Source organism: Abramis brama, assembly GCF_963993115.1.
Source record: "Abramis brama genome assembly, chromosome: 2".
Lineage (NCBI taxonomy): Eukaryota > Metazoa > Chordata > Actinopteri > Cypriniformes > Leuciscidae > Abramis > Abramis brama.
This window is the reverse complement of record NC_139964.1, coordinates 29,237,957-29,252,708: the sequence shown is the minus strand read 5'-3', so window position 1 is coordinate 29,252,708 and position 14,752 is coordinate 29,237,957. Positions and strand designations below refer to the sequence as shown.

The window sequence follows — 14,752 nt, the reverse complement described above, 5'->3', positions numbered from 1 at the left end:
GAACTGCCTGAAGAGCTCAGAGACAGAATTGTGGCAAGGCACAGAAAAATTTCTGCTGCACTTAAGGTTCCTAAGAGCACAGTGGCCTCCATAATCCTTAAATGGAAGACGTTTGGGACGACCAGAACCCTTCCTAGAGCTGGCCGTCCGGCCAAACTGAGCTATCGGGGGAGAAGAGCCTTGGTGAGAGAGGTAAAGAAGAACCCAAAGATCACTGTGGCTGAGCTCCAGAGATGCAGTCGGGAAATGGGAGAAAGTTGTAGTAAGTCAACCATCACTGCAGCCATCCACCAGTCGGGGCTTTATGGCAGAGTGGCCCGACGGAAGCCTCTCCTCAGTGCAAGACACATGAAAGCACACAGAGTTTGCTAAAAAAAACACCTGAAGGACTCCAAGATGGTGATAAATAAGATTCTCTGGTCTGATGAGACCAAGATAGAACTTTTTGGCCTTAATTCTAAGCGGTATGTGTGGAGAAAACCAGGCACTGCTCATCACCTGGCCAATACAGTCTCAACAGTGAAGCATGGTGGTGGCAGCATCATGCTGTGGGGGTGTTTTTCAGCTGCAGGGACAGGACGACTGGTTGCAATCGAGGGAAAGATGAATGCGGCCAAGTACAGGGATATCCTGGACGAAAACCTTCGAAGAGTGCTCTGGACCTCAGACTGGGCCGAAGGTTCACCTTCCAACAAGACAATGACCCGAAGCACACAGCTAAAATAACGAAGGAGTGGCTTCACAACAACTCCGTGACTGTTCTTGAATGGCCCAGCCAGAGCCCTGACTTAAACCCAATTGAGCATCTCTGGAGAGACCTGAAAATGGCTGTCCACCAACGTTTACCATCCAACCTGACAGAACTGGAGAGGATCTGTAAGGAGGAATGGCAGAGGATACCCAAATCCAGGTGTGAAAAACTTGTTGCATCTTTCCCAAAAAGACTCATGGCTGTATTAGATCAAAAGGGTGCTTCTACTAAATACTGAGCAAAGGGTCTGAATACTTAGGACCATGTGATATTTCAGTTTTTCTTTTTTAATAAATGTGCAAAAATGTCAACAATTCTGTGTTTTTCTGTCAATATGGGGTGCTGTGTGTACAATAATGAGGGAAAAAAAAGAACTTAAATGATTTTAGCAAATGGCTGCAATATAACAAAGAGTGAAAAATTGAAGGGGGCCTGAAAACTTTCCGTACCCACTGTAGAGCACAAGCACAACACATGACATCATCTCTTATTAGAGTTGATGAATCAACACACACACATCCTCGTCACGTCACTGTATCCGCTTACCCAGAAGCTCCAGCCGGTGTTTGGCCATGGTGAGGTTGCTGATCATTTTGTCCTGAAGCTTTCTGGCTCTGTTTGCCTTCTCTCCTGAAAGATGAAGCCAGATGAAGACCTTCTATCAAGCCCTATAACAACTTCTTCAGCTACGCTTAAAGGGATAGTTCACACAAACATGACAGATCTGTCATCATTTCCTCACCCTCATGTTGTTCCAAAGCGGTTTGACTTTTTTTGTTCTTCCTTATTCAAGAAGAATATTCTCATCTATTTTCAATATAATGAAAGATAATAGAAGATAAGAAACATAAAAGCACCATAAAAGTGGCCCTAGTTTAGAGCTTTGTGTGACGAACGGATCGTAATGTAAGCGAAATAAAGACATTTAAGCGGTTAAATCACTGAAACTCTTAAATAAAACGTCACCATTAGAAACGCTGCACAAGTCATATGGGCCAATTCTATGATACTCTGACAAAAACTCATTTTAGACTTTGATAGCAATTTATTCATAAAAGAACGGCCTGAATATTTTCCCAAATAAAAAAATCACATTTGTGTACAAAGGAAGAAAAGAAAGTGACTTGAGTCTGGAACAGCATTCTGTATCAAAAATGTTAAGGCCAGACAAGTAGTTTTTTAAGGCTTGGTATGTAGGGAATTACAAACCTGCACACATATATTCAAACGCGCATACCAATAGACTGAACTCGTAATACGCATGTGCACGCCATCAGCGTTTCTCACAGGTTTTGCGTTTAAAGTCTGTGTAGAGTTTCCTGTTAAAACGGTGTCGTGTTAGCGGCCCCTAAGTTAATAAACTAATGATCGTTGCGACGGAAGTGAATCAATCAAATTAACTTTAGCTGGAAAATAACTTTATTCAAGAACTGCTATAAAGCCAAAACAATCTCTGTTACTTTAAACTATCCTTGTATCTCTGTAAAGCCGCTTTGGAACAATCTACATTGTTAAAAGCGCTATATAAATGAAGATGACTTGACTTGACTATACTTTTATTCAGCAACGATGCATTAAATTGATCAAAACTGACAGTAAAAAACATTTATAATGTCAAAAGTTTTTCAGTTAAATGCTGTTATTTCTATTAATCAACGAATCCTGAAAAAATGCATCATGGTTTCCACAAAAAATATGAAGCAGCAAAAACTGCTTTTGTTTTCAGTGTTTTCAATATTGATAATAATGAGAAATGTTTCTTGAGCATCAAATCAGATTTCTGAAGGATCATGTGACACTGAAGACTGGAGTAATGATGATGAAAATTCAGCTTTGATCACAGGAATAAATTACAGTTTAAAATATAAACAAATACAGCATCAAATCCAAAACCATTATTTTAAATTGTAATAATACTTCACAATATTACTGTTTTTACTGTATTTTTGATCAAATAAATCCAGCTTTGGTGAGAAGAGACTACTTACTGACCCCAAACTTTTGAACGACAGTGTACATTAAAGAATATAGGGTTAAACAGTGCCAACACACACACACACACAAAATCACACACACATACACAATCTGTCGTGAAAGCTAATGTAATTAAAACACAACATCACATAGTTTGTTTACACACTAACGGAAATCAATATGACTGAATAATCTCACCAGTTCCAGTGACCTGGATAGAGATGCCCTTCTCCAGTTCAGTGATGCCTTTCCTGTACCACTGCACCGCCTTGTCTTTATCACCTACAGCAGGTTAGACAGATCACAGATCATTCTCTATCCTGTAGGGATGATACACACACAATACCAACATGCCTGGGTTTCAAAGCACCACTGTCAAACTTTCAGATACAATTTACATCACAGATATTTTGTTGTCAATGCTTTAGTTGGAAATATGCTCTCAAAATAAAACAGTACGTGCTAATATATATAAAGTAAAGTTTGGGGTTGGTAGATATCTCTTATTTGATCAAAAATACAGTGCAAACAGTAATAATGTGAAATATTTAAAATATTTAAGATAAGTGTTTTCTATTTGAATATACTTTAAAATGTAATTTATTCCTGTGATCAAAGCTGAATTTTCCGCATCATTACTCCAGTCTTCAGTGTCACATGATCCTTCAGAAATCATTCTAATGATGATTTGCTGCAGAAACTTATTTGATGAATAGAAAGTTCAAAAGAAAAGCATTTATTGATAAAAGAAATGCTTTCTTAACATTATAAGTATTTTAACTGTCTTCTTTGATCAATTTAATGCATCCTTGTTGAATAAAAGTATAATTTCTTTAAAAAATAAATAAAAAAATCTTAGTGACCCCAAACTTTTGAATGGTAGTGTATCGATTTCTGACCATAAATAATTATGTTTGTATAAAGAAATTTAAGACCAATGTTTTGCAATATTTTACTAAGGCAGTTTATGATTGGTTGACTGTTGCTAAACAACATTGCATGGTTCAAATCCACTTTAAAAATGACGTGTTAAAAACCCTGGTTAAAAGTAGGTTTAAACTATCGTTTAAGAACATTTTAACTCTGGGTTAAATCCCATCTGGCTAGCGCGTTTCCCATAATGTTTACACATCAGGTCAGTAGGCGGCGTCCACTTGTGATCCTATCGACCAAAACGCATCTTAATACCAGCCAGGTGTAAACAGGGCCACAAGAAAAGACATGATAAGCAGATGCAATGATATCAAAAGATAAGGACAGCCTTGCAAAGCTGAGCCAGTGATCAGGTTCTTCACAGAGTGTCAGGACATGGGTCCTCGTTTTCCACTCGACTGCCGATGAGGACAATCCATGTCAACCTGAATCAGGCCTCTCAACTCTACTGACCTCAGGGATCAAGCAGATCGTACTCGGTTACCTAATGCAACCTCGGTTCTCTCTAGAAGAGGGAACGAGTATTGCGTAAGTTGCTTACGCTACGGGAAAGTTGTCTTTTCTCGAGATCTGAAGCCAAAAAATTATCCTTAATTTTGTATTTATTGTCAACTCAGTGCAGCAGCCAGCAGACCATAGCAGGCTGTTTAAGCGTGCTTATTGGCTGTCCTGCGGCAACTGCATTAGCCTACCAGTGAGCCCTGCGTGACGTCGTGCCCTCCACGCGCCTCAGCCCGCCAGAATGGGTGTGGCTAGCGTGTATAAAAGAAGGGCTCACAGGCTGAAATTCTGGTTTTCATAGACTGAAGCGAATAAGCTTGTGGCGTGACACGGCAGGTTACGCAATACTCGTTCCCTCTTCTAGAGAGAACCGAGGTTACATTAGGTAACCGAGTACGTTCTCTTACGAGAGGTTCTCTCGTATTGTGTAAGTTGCTTATGCGGGAACAGGCGGCCAGCAACGCGGGCCAGCACATGTCATAAGCACTTCATAGGAATACAGAGCAGCCGGTCTAGTATAAACATGTGGAAAATGTGGCCAGCAGTGCGGGCCAGCACAGTACATAAGCACATGACAGGGAGAAATAGAGCGGCTCCGCCGGTCTATGTATAGAGAGTATAACCCCTAGCGCAGCTGAGTGGAGAATAGCCGGCCAGCAACGCGGGCCAGCACCAGTGCACAAGCGCGTGATGGGGAGAATACAGAGTGGCCTCGCCGGTCTGTATATAAGAATCTCATCCCTAGTGCAGCTCACCAGAAAAGCTAGTAGTACACGAGAGTAGTCTGCACATGAACAACTGGGCAGAACATACAATCACTTAAACTGATAACAGTTTAGCCTGCAGGGCGGGAACTTCCAGGTTATAAAATCTCACGAATGTAGAGGGGGAGGCCCAGCCTGCCGCCATACAAATGTCGTGAATAGAAATCCCGCTGGACCAAGCCCACGATGAGGCCATGCCTCTTTTGGAATGGGCTCTAAAGCCCATAGGGCACTGCAGTTGTTTGGACGCATATGCTGCTGCGATAGCGTCCACTATCCATCTGGACAGGCTATGTTTCGAGGCGGCGAGACCCTTGGTGCGCCCACCAAACGAAACAAAGAGCTGCTCAGAACGCCTGAAGGCGGCGGAGCGTGAGATATAAACTCTCAGCGCCCTGACGGGGCATAAGAGGTTTTCACTGTCCCCGCTATCGGATGCTGGCAGAGCCGACAGGGAGATGATCTGCGCCCTAAAGGGAGTGCCAATCGCTTTGGGGACGTAACCGTGTCTCGGTTTGAGGATGACCTTGGAGTCATTTGGTCCGAACTCGAGACATGCAGGGCTGACAGATAGCGCGTGTAAATCCCCCACACGTTTTACTGACGAGAGAGCTGTCAGAAAAACGGTTTTGAGCGAGAGGTATTTCAGATCCACAGATTCTAACAGTTCAAAGGGAAACGCTTTCAGGGCCTCTAAGACCAGAGAAAGATCCCAAATTGGATCCGAGGGGGGCCGCGGGGGATTCATCCTCCTGGCTCCTCTAAGGAAGCGGATGATAAGCTTGTTTCTTCCTATTGCACGGCCGCGCGTCGTCTCCACGAACGCTGCGATAGCCGCGACGTACACTTTGAGCGTGGAAGGGGACTTGCCCTTGTCCAACAGCTCTTGTAGGAAGGAGAGCACCCGCGAAACCCCACACGTGTGTGGATCCAGGCTCTTAGTAGCGCACCATTTGGAGAACACTGACCATTTAGACGCGTAGAGTCTTCTCGTGGAAGGAGCTCTAGACTGCGTGATCGTGTTTACAACCCTTTCTGGCAAATCAGTGGGTATCCGTTGATTATCCACGCATGCAGAGACCAGTGCTCTGGATGGGGATGCCAAATTGATCCACCGGCTTGAGAGAGAGGATCTTTCCTCACCGGGATCGGCCATGGGGCTGAGTGCGACAGCCTCACTAGCTCTGGGTACCAGATTTGGTTCTCCCATCGCGGGGCTAGGAGGAGCACTGAGTGTCGCGTTTCCCTGATCCTCTTGATTACCTGTGGTAACAGCGAGATCGGAGAGAAAGCATACAGCGGGCGGCTGGGCCAGGTTTGGGCCAGCGCATCCTCGCTCTTTGAGAAGAACCTCGGGCAATGAGCGTTGTCTTCTGACGCAAAAAGGTCGACTTCCGCTTTGCCGAACAGGCGCCACAGTAGCTGGACTGTCTGGGGGTGCAGGACCATTCTCCCGGGGGAATGTTGTCTCTGGACAGTCTGTCTGGACCGACATTCATGTGGCCCGGCATGTGCGCGGCTCTCGGCGAGCGCAACGAGCGATGAGCCCACATGAGAAGGCGTTCTGTCAGTTTGCAGAGGTTCCTGGACCTGACACCGCCCTGGCAGTTCACATAGGACACCACGGACATGTTGTCCGAGCGGACTAGCACATGGTGATCCCGTATATATGGGAGGAAGCGCTTGAGCGCGTTCTCGACTGCTATCATCTCCAAACAGTTTATATGGAGGCATTTCTCCTGATCTGACCACAGGCCAAAGACAGGTTTGCCCTCGAAAAGAGTGCCCCAACCCAAGTTGGACGCGTCCGTCGAGATGACTTTTCGGTGCGAGACGGCTCCCATCGTCACCCCCTGCTGGTACCAGTCGGCCGCTAACCAGGGTCTCAGTGCTGAAACGCAGCTCTGAGTCACTCTGATACGAATGCCACTGGACGCCCAGGCTCGGTGAGGCACTCGAGCGTTCAACTAGCGCTGTAGCGGGCGCATACGCAGTAGACCCAGCTGAAGCACTGCTGCAGCTGGTGCCATACAACCCAGCATCCTCTGAAAAGTTTTTAGAGGTGCGGTGCTGCCCATCTGGAAAGACGCGGCCAGGCGTTGAATACAGCGCGCACGCTGTGTCGACAGCCGGGCCGTCATTGCCACAATGTCCAGTTCCAAGCCCAGAAAGTGGCTGAGAAGCACTGTTCTGTGAGAGATAAGTTCTTCCTCTGACTGTGCTAGAATCAGCCAATCGTCCAAATAATTTAAAATCCGCATGCCCTGACTTCTCAGGGGAGCGAGAGCCGTGTCCATGCACTTCGTGAATGTACGGGGTGCTAAAGACAGGCCAAATGGCAGGACGGTGTACTGATATACCTGACCATCGAAGGCGAATCTCAAGAATGGCCTGTGACGAGGTATTATCTGGATCTGAAAGTAGGTGTCTTTCAGATCGAGGGAAATAAACCAGTCCCTCGGGTGAATCTGCGCGAGAATCTGTCTGGTTGTGAGCATTTTGAACGGTCTTTTCATAAGAGCTTTGTTCAAATATCTCAGATCTAAAATCGGTCTGAGAGCTCCGTCCTTCTTTGGGCACGAGGAAGTAACGGTTGTAAAAGCCCGACTCGCTCAGAGAAGGGGGTACCGGTTCTATGGCCCCTTTGCACAGAAGTTTCGCTATTTCTGCACGAAGTAGGTGTGCTACTTCCCCATTCACTCTCGTCTCGGTTCGTGCTTGAAAGCGTGGGGGACGGTGAGCAAACTGCAATGAATAGCCCCTTCTTACTGCAATGAATAGCACCCATTCTGACGCACCTGGAATAGCTTCCCACGCTTTCGCATGTAAGGCTAAAGGCAGAATGGCCTCCGGGCTCCGATTGCCGCATTCCGCGGGCTCAGGGACCTGATTCGGAGGCGCGGGCGCAATGCGCGCGCTCTCAGTGCTTGAATACGGCGGCTCGCAAACAGCGATGGGTGGCCGTTTTACACATGATGTCCCGGTGGCATTGGACGGGGAACATATTGTGCGAGGAACGGAGCGCGAGAGCGGCGCCAGGGGTAAAGTGTTTGTCAGTATGTGTGAGCGCTTGAGGGCGGGCACTGGACTTACATTTGTGATATGACTGGTAGGAAGTGGCCGTGTAACAGAGCGGGCAGTGAGTAGGCGCGGGCACGGGATTGTGGGCACGTTTCCTACATCTAACACTCAAGCGGCTTGTGTCCACTTTATGAGAGTGGGCTCTGTCAGAGACACGGGGTTTATAGTGCTTGTGTGTAGGGGTGAACACAGAGACGTGGGCACATTTTCTACACTTAAAACACATGCGGCGTGAACCGAACAGCCAGACATTATGCTCTTTTTGAGATTTCTCTGAGTCGCCGTGAAAACGGCGGTTGTGTGCAGGCGAGCAGGTTGAATCACCTGGCTGATATTTCGTTGGCTGCGAAATAAACATCTGCAGTAGCCATGACAATGGGGACTGACAGAGCGTGAAGCTTTGACGGTGGTCCAGCCGCAGCGGGACTTAACCGTCTTTTCCTCCTTTGAACTGCTAGGAGGACTTCGCGGGCTCGGGTTTCAGCGTGATCTTAGGCCAGGGTCCCCACGGGGGAGGCGGCCTATTACGGCTGGTCGAGCGCGATCTAGGGCGGCCGCCCTGTCGTCACTGCGAAGACGGAGGTCGAGCTGGACGCTGGGCGGAACTGCTGCGCAGGCTGGTCGCGAGGACGGCGTGCGGCTGAGCTCGAGCGTCGAGGCAGGAAAAGGTTCATAGCCTGCGTGGTCTTCTGTACCTCCGAGAAGCGGTCCACGATCCCGTTAACCGCTGGGCCAAAGAGGCCGGTGGGGGAGAGCGGGACGTTGAGAAACACAGCACGTTCGGACTCCCTCATATCAGCGAGCGTCAACCCGAGGTGTCTCTCTGTGACGGTCAGCAAGGACATGCACCTTCCAAGAGCCTGGGCAGCAGACTTTGTAGCGCGAAGGGAGAGATCCGTCGCGCTGCACAGATCCATGATGGAAGCAGGATCCGAGCCTCTCTCGTCTAAAGCACGGAGGAGATCGGCCTGGAGGATCTGTAACACTGCCATGGAGTGCAGGACTGATGCAGCCTGTCCGGCGGCGGAGAAAGCGCGGCCGACGAGGGCTGATGTAGTCCTGCAGGCTTTGGACGGGAGGGCAGCCTTTGAACGCCATCCAGAGGGCGGGCAAAGGTGCGCTGCAACCGCTTCTTCCACAGGGGGAATGGAATTATACCCCTTTTCGGCGGCGGCGTCAACCTGTGAGAGCGCTGAGGAATGGGAAGAGACTCTCGCGGAGAATGGTGCATTCCACGATTTAGAAAGCTCAGCGTGGAGCTCTGGCAGGAAGGGTGCAGTCCTAGATGCGGGCGTTCGGCGGCGGCGATGCAGAAAGCAGCCGTCGAGTCTGTTCGGTGCTGGCTCTTTAGGCGGTGACCACTCGAGGCCAAGCTGGTCAACGGCCTTGGTGAGGAGGCGCAGAAGTTCTGCATCCTCGCTGGCTCGAGTACGGCCGGATTCCTGGACTGACGAGAAGGCGGTGGACCATTCCTCGCTGTCAGAGGCCAGGATAGAACAGCTGTCAGCGGCGGTGTCCTCATCCAACTCATCCGCTTCATCCCCTGAAGCGGCGGCGGCGCGGGCTGGTGCCGGCGGCTGCCCGGCCAGGAGGGGGGGCAGAGAGGGAGAGAGAGAAGCTTCTACGAACTTCTATGAGCCACTTCAGTCTCCGGTGGTCTCTGGGAGCGGCGCTTCTTTCTGCGCGGCCCAGCAGAGTGACAGCGTTGTCGTTGAAAACGAGGAAAAACGAGGCATTTTTAGAAAAACACCTCGTGCTCTTTTAGACAGAAGAGAAAAGTGTGTGTCGCGGCGGCGAACACACACAGCAGAAAAAGGATACGTCGCCGGATGGCGTAGCAGGCACGAATGGCTGAAGGCGGCGAAGGCGGCCGGCTTCCTCAAGAGGCTTCCTAAGCTTGCTGGTCGCTGAATTCAACGGCGGCGGCTCTCAAGATCCAGCGATGCGAAGAGCTTCGCTGAAGACATGAAAATCTGAATTTCAGCCTGTGAGCCCTTCTTTTATACACGCTAGCCACACCCATTCTGGCGGGCTGAGGCGCGTGGAGGGCACGACGTCACGCAGGGCTCACTGGTAGGCTAATGCAGTTGCCACAGGACAGCCAATAAGCACGCTTAAACAGCCTGCTATGGTCTGCTGGCTGCCGCACTGCGTTGACAATAAATACAAAATTAAGGATAATTTTTTGGCTTCAGATCTCGAGAAAAGACAACTTTCCCGTAGCGTAAGCAACTTACGCAATACGAGAGAACCTCTCGTAAGAGAACTGGGCTTGACAACACTGTGTGTTCTGAACCGCTCTACTGACCGCAAACACAGCTTTGAGACCGCGGTTATCATGGCTGGCGTCCAACATCTGATCTAAGTCAATCTAGGTCATCTCAGTCAAGAGTCGAAACACTTTAAACCAATGGGTCACAGTGTCACACAAAGTGTAGGATCCTTCTGAACAGACGAAGTGAAAGTAAAACCAACACCAGAACTACTTTACAGTGCTGGAATGTAGTACAAAACATAAGGCAGCCTTACAAAAAGTCCCGTGGCGAGACCATGGTAAAGTGATGGTATCAGATGGTAATACCATGGTACCACAGTGATTACTGTGCTTGGTATATAATGTCCATGGTATACACATTTTCTACTTGATTGATTGATTTTCAGTTTCATAATATCGGGTCTACAGATAAATAGTGACTTTTGTTGGGTCTCTATAGAGCATCGCCCCCCAAAAACGAGAGAGGGCAAGCGCAAATGCTGGCAGTGGCAGGTCGTAGCGCCACTTCCGGTGGCATCGCCAGATGCCGTGGCAGCCATAGGTGGCAGCTGCCAGATTTCTCGCGGCAGATGCCATGGTTTTTCTCGCTGTTTTTGCTGTTTGCTCGGTAAAAACTACACTGTTCTCAGTGGCGTGCGGTGGTGTTTTTTGTTGTAGTTGTTGTATTATTATTATTATTATACATTTTTATGGATCAGCTGCCAGAGTTAGTGCCAAGAGTCACAATCGTTTGTCGCCTTTTATTTTTAAATGAAAGATTTGATTATGCATATTATATTACAGCAAGCAGATGCGATCAGAATATGAACCGAATAAGCTAAATTGCATAAGTATTTAATAAAGAACATATGAACATACACACAGATAAGGAGTGCCCAGCTGCCGCTAGCCAATACTGTATATGCACACGCGCTCGCACACACAAACATATTTTTTTATGTATTTAATGTAACACTAGTTATTAACTAGTAGCTTGCATATTACTATATAAGCTGTTTATTAGTACTCATAAAGCACATACTAATGCCGTTTTATACGTGACCATATTCTACATTTTACCCTATACCTGAACAGTAGGCTAATTAGGAGTTTGAGGCAAAAGTCAATAGTTAGTTAATAGTGAGAAATGGAGACAAATATATAGGAAGTGTGTATATATTGTTGAGTGTGTATATATACACACATATACACACTCACCTAAAGGATTACTAGGAACACCATACTAATACTATGTTTGACCCCCTTTTGCCTTCAGAACTGCAAAATTGCTTAAATCACCTTTCTTTCCCATTCTGACATTCAGTTTGGAGTTCAGGAGATTGTCTTGACCATAGTTGGCCAACGATGCTTTCGGGAAACGCACCCCAGGACCACACCCCTAAATGCATTGAAGCAACTGCCATGTGATTGGTTGATTAGATAATTGCATTAATGAGAAATTGAACAGGTGTTCCTAATAATCCTTTAGGTGAGTGTATATATATATATATACACATATATATATATACATATATATACACATATATATATACATATATATACACATATATATATACATATATATACACATATATATATACATATATATACACATATATATATATATATATATATATATATATATACACACATATATATACACATATATATATATATATATATGTGTATATATATGTGTGTATATATATATATATATATATATATATATATATATATATATATATATATATATATAGAAATAATCATGAGACCATTGTAATTGAGACACTCAAGTTTTTATTGATTTTGATAAACAGAATATTACACAGTGTAAAAATACAAAATATAATTGTGTTTGGCCTTTTTAGTGTATTGTTTATTTAAGGGAAATGTGACAACATATACACATACATGAAGCCGGAGGGCTTAGAAAGTGCAAGACAGACTCATATTGAAGTAATAACTTACAAAGTACCAGGAAATCCCTAATATGGACAAAAGCATCCAGCTATCACTGTATGATCTGAATAAAAGGCAGAAACCTTTGGAAACATGAAGGCATTAAACACACGATTGCGACCATATGGTTTATTTGTACTTTTTTTCAATCATCTCCAGGTCATTTTATGGTAAATTACCAGGTAAGTTTATGAACAATTCAGTGCTACCTGACATAGCATTTATTACAGTACAAAAACTATTGTCTTATATTTGATAAAAATGAATAAAAAAAGTGTTTGTAGTACATTAACAAATCATTTATTGGTTATTGTCCAACAGTGTATCTGATTTCTAAGCCAATTAGAAGAAAGACATAAGAGAAAAAAAAAAAGTTTCTATATTCTTATAAACAGTATCCTATATATATATATATATATATATATATATATATATATATATATATATATAACATTTTTGTCCCACTCACTTCTGAAATGTTGGCTATGCACCTGTGTATAGTATACACGTGCATATATACTGTCTATACAGCTAAGCACTCCTTATGTGTTCTTTATGGGAAAATGCTGTTTAGCTTATTGGGTTCATATTCTGATCACATCTGCTTGCTGGTTTGTAATATGCATCATCAAATCTTTCATTTAAAAATAAAACTGTGTAGTTTACAGCAGAAACGGCAATAAACGATTGTGACTCCTGATACGAACTCTGGCAGCTGATACATAGAAATGTATTATAATAATTAAAAAAATCATAATAAATAACACACCTGTGGGAACTTTGCATTATTAAAACAAAATCGATCGCCACTATGAACAGTGTAGTTTTAAACAGAGAAAAAACCGTGGCATCTGTCACGAAACCTGGCAGCTGCCAGGAGAAACCTGGCAGCTGCCACGGCATCTGGCGCTATGACCTGCCACTGCCAGGGAGAGCGCCAGGCCCTGCAGGAAAAAAACCCATACAATGCAGCATTGCACAGTGCTATAAAAAAAATCAATGTTTATAGGTTACATAACTTACTACAATAGCAAATAAGAACCAGGAACACCAAAACAAAGTTGAAAACACTGTGCATAAAGACAACTAAAAGATAAAAACCTTATATAATAATGATAATAATAGCCTAATCATCATCATTACTCATAATAATAATAACTGTAAAGTATTTATAATTCTATATCACAGGGTACATGTACAAACTACTTAGGTAGGCTAATTTTTAAGGGGACAGTCAACTTTCACACATTTTTTTATATACACAGCATATTTACAGAACAGTAATACAAAACAGCTACCTTTGTCATCCTCGTCGATCCGCAGAGCCAAAGAAATGAACTCAAACGCTTGTTTGTGGTAGTTCCGTATCAACTCTCCGGTCTCGTCGCAAGCGTCGGAGCCGCGATCTTTGGCCGCCATGGTTCGTCGGGTCTGCCGGAACAGGCACAGGAGAAGCAGGAGCAGAGCCCGGAGCAGGGACAGCGGGAGCCGGGCGAGGGTTCGGATGAAGGAGCGCAGCCGGTCGGTCCAGTAACGAACTCCGGCCGGTTACGTCAGACACCTGTGCGCGGGTGCGTCCTCCCGCACGCGCTGATCCTCGTTGTCTCGCTCTGTCCCCAAAATTCATTTACCCTATTCGGGCTCTCCATACCGTAATGGGCCGGGTGTTTGACAACGAAGAGTTTTATTTCTCTGCGATGTCGGTTCTCCGGTTTGTTTTGGCGAGCATCGATCGCGGAAGTCACTGTTGTGTGTGTGTTTGGCGAATATGGTCTCGCGCTAATGACGTGAACCACATCGCGTCGCTGACATTGGGCGACAAATGTTATAGAAATATTATAAAATGAAACGGTCTGGCTCCAAACAATTTAAAAAATATATATACATAACCTTAAGCAGTTACTAAAAAATAATGATTTTATGAAGCTATGAATGAAGTGAGGCAGCGTTTCCTCTCTGTTTTGTTTTGTTTTTATTAAACTCTGACATCTTTTTATTTTTTATGTAAGTTTTACATAATTTTGGAGACATTTGTACAACGGAAAGTATCCATATCTATAAGTATCCATATTTATTATCCATAATAACAAACGTCTGACTGGAACGGTAACAGATGTCACGTGACACTCCACCAACTCTCCAGTCATTCTCCTCTGACCATGCATTTATTTGTCTTTGACGGCCATCGGCTCTCGGTATTTCCTCATTCGCCCTCTCACGTCTAAATGGTTCGAAATTATATGGCTGTGGGCCATCATAAATGTTAACTGTGGGTCTTGCCACCTCTTCCTCATCCCAGTTAGACGCCATAGTCAGTGCTAGAACTAGTTCTAGTAGCTGAGCAAGGCTGAGGCTACCTTCCACCCATAGACTGTAAAAAATAGCTTCCACCACGTCTACCTCATGTGACGTCATCGCCGAATTGCGTAAAAAATAACCGTTACTAACCAAAAACTACAAAAACTGGACTTTAACACCATTTTGGAGACATTTCTAACTTTATATACATATCTTGACTGCTTTATGTAAGTTACC

General features: G+C 45.1%; 1 protein-coding gene and 1 pseudogene across 2 annotated transcripts in view; one reads left to right on the top strand and one right to left on the bottom strand.

Moving 5' to 3' along the window:
- LOC311078138 (spastin-like) overlaps positions 1-13,984 on the bottom strand; it is a 28,335-nt pseudogene extending 14,351 nt beyond the window's left edge. The window contains exons 1-3 of the transcript XR_014609573.1: positions 13,516-13,984; positions 2,924-3,007; positions 1,298-1,381 (exon numbers count right to left, since the gene is read on the bottom strand). The product of XR_014609573.1 is annotated as a spastin-like (transcript). The remainder of the gene's footprint in view (positions 1-1,297; positions 1,382-2,923; positions 3,008-13,515) is intronic.
- Positions 13,985-14,274: 290 nt separating this feature from the next.
- The window catches only part of dpy30 (dpy-30 histone methyltransferase complex regulatory subunit), a 4,574-nt gene continuing 4,096 nt past the window's right edge, over positions 14,275-14,752 (top strand). Inside the window, exon 1 of the mRNA XM_084106827.1 lies at positions 14,275-14,752. This exon is cut by the window's right edge and continues 294 nt beyond it. The gene's annotated coding sequence lies outside the window, so the exon portion shown is untranslated.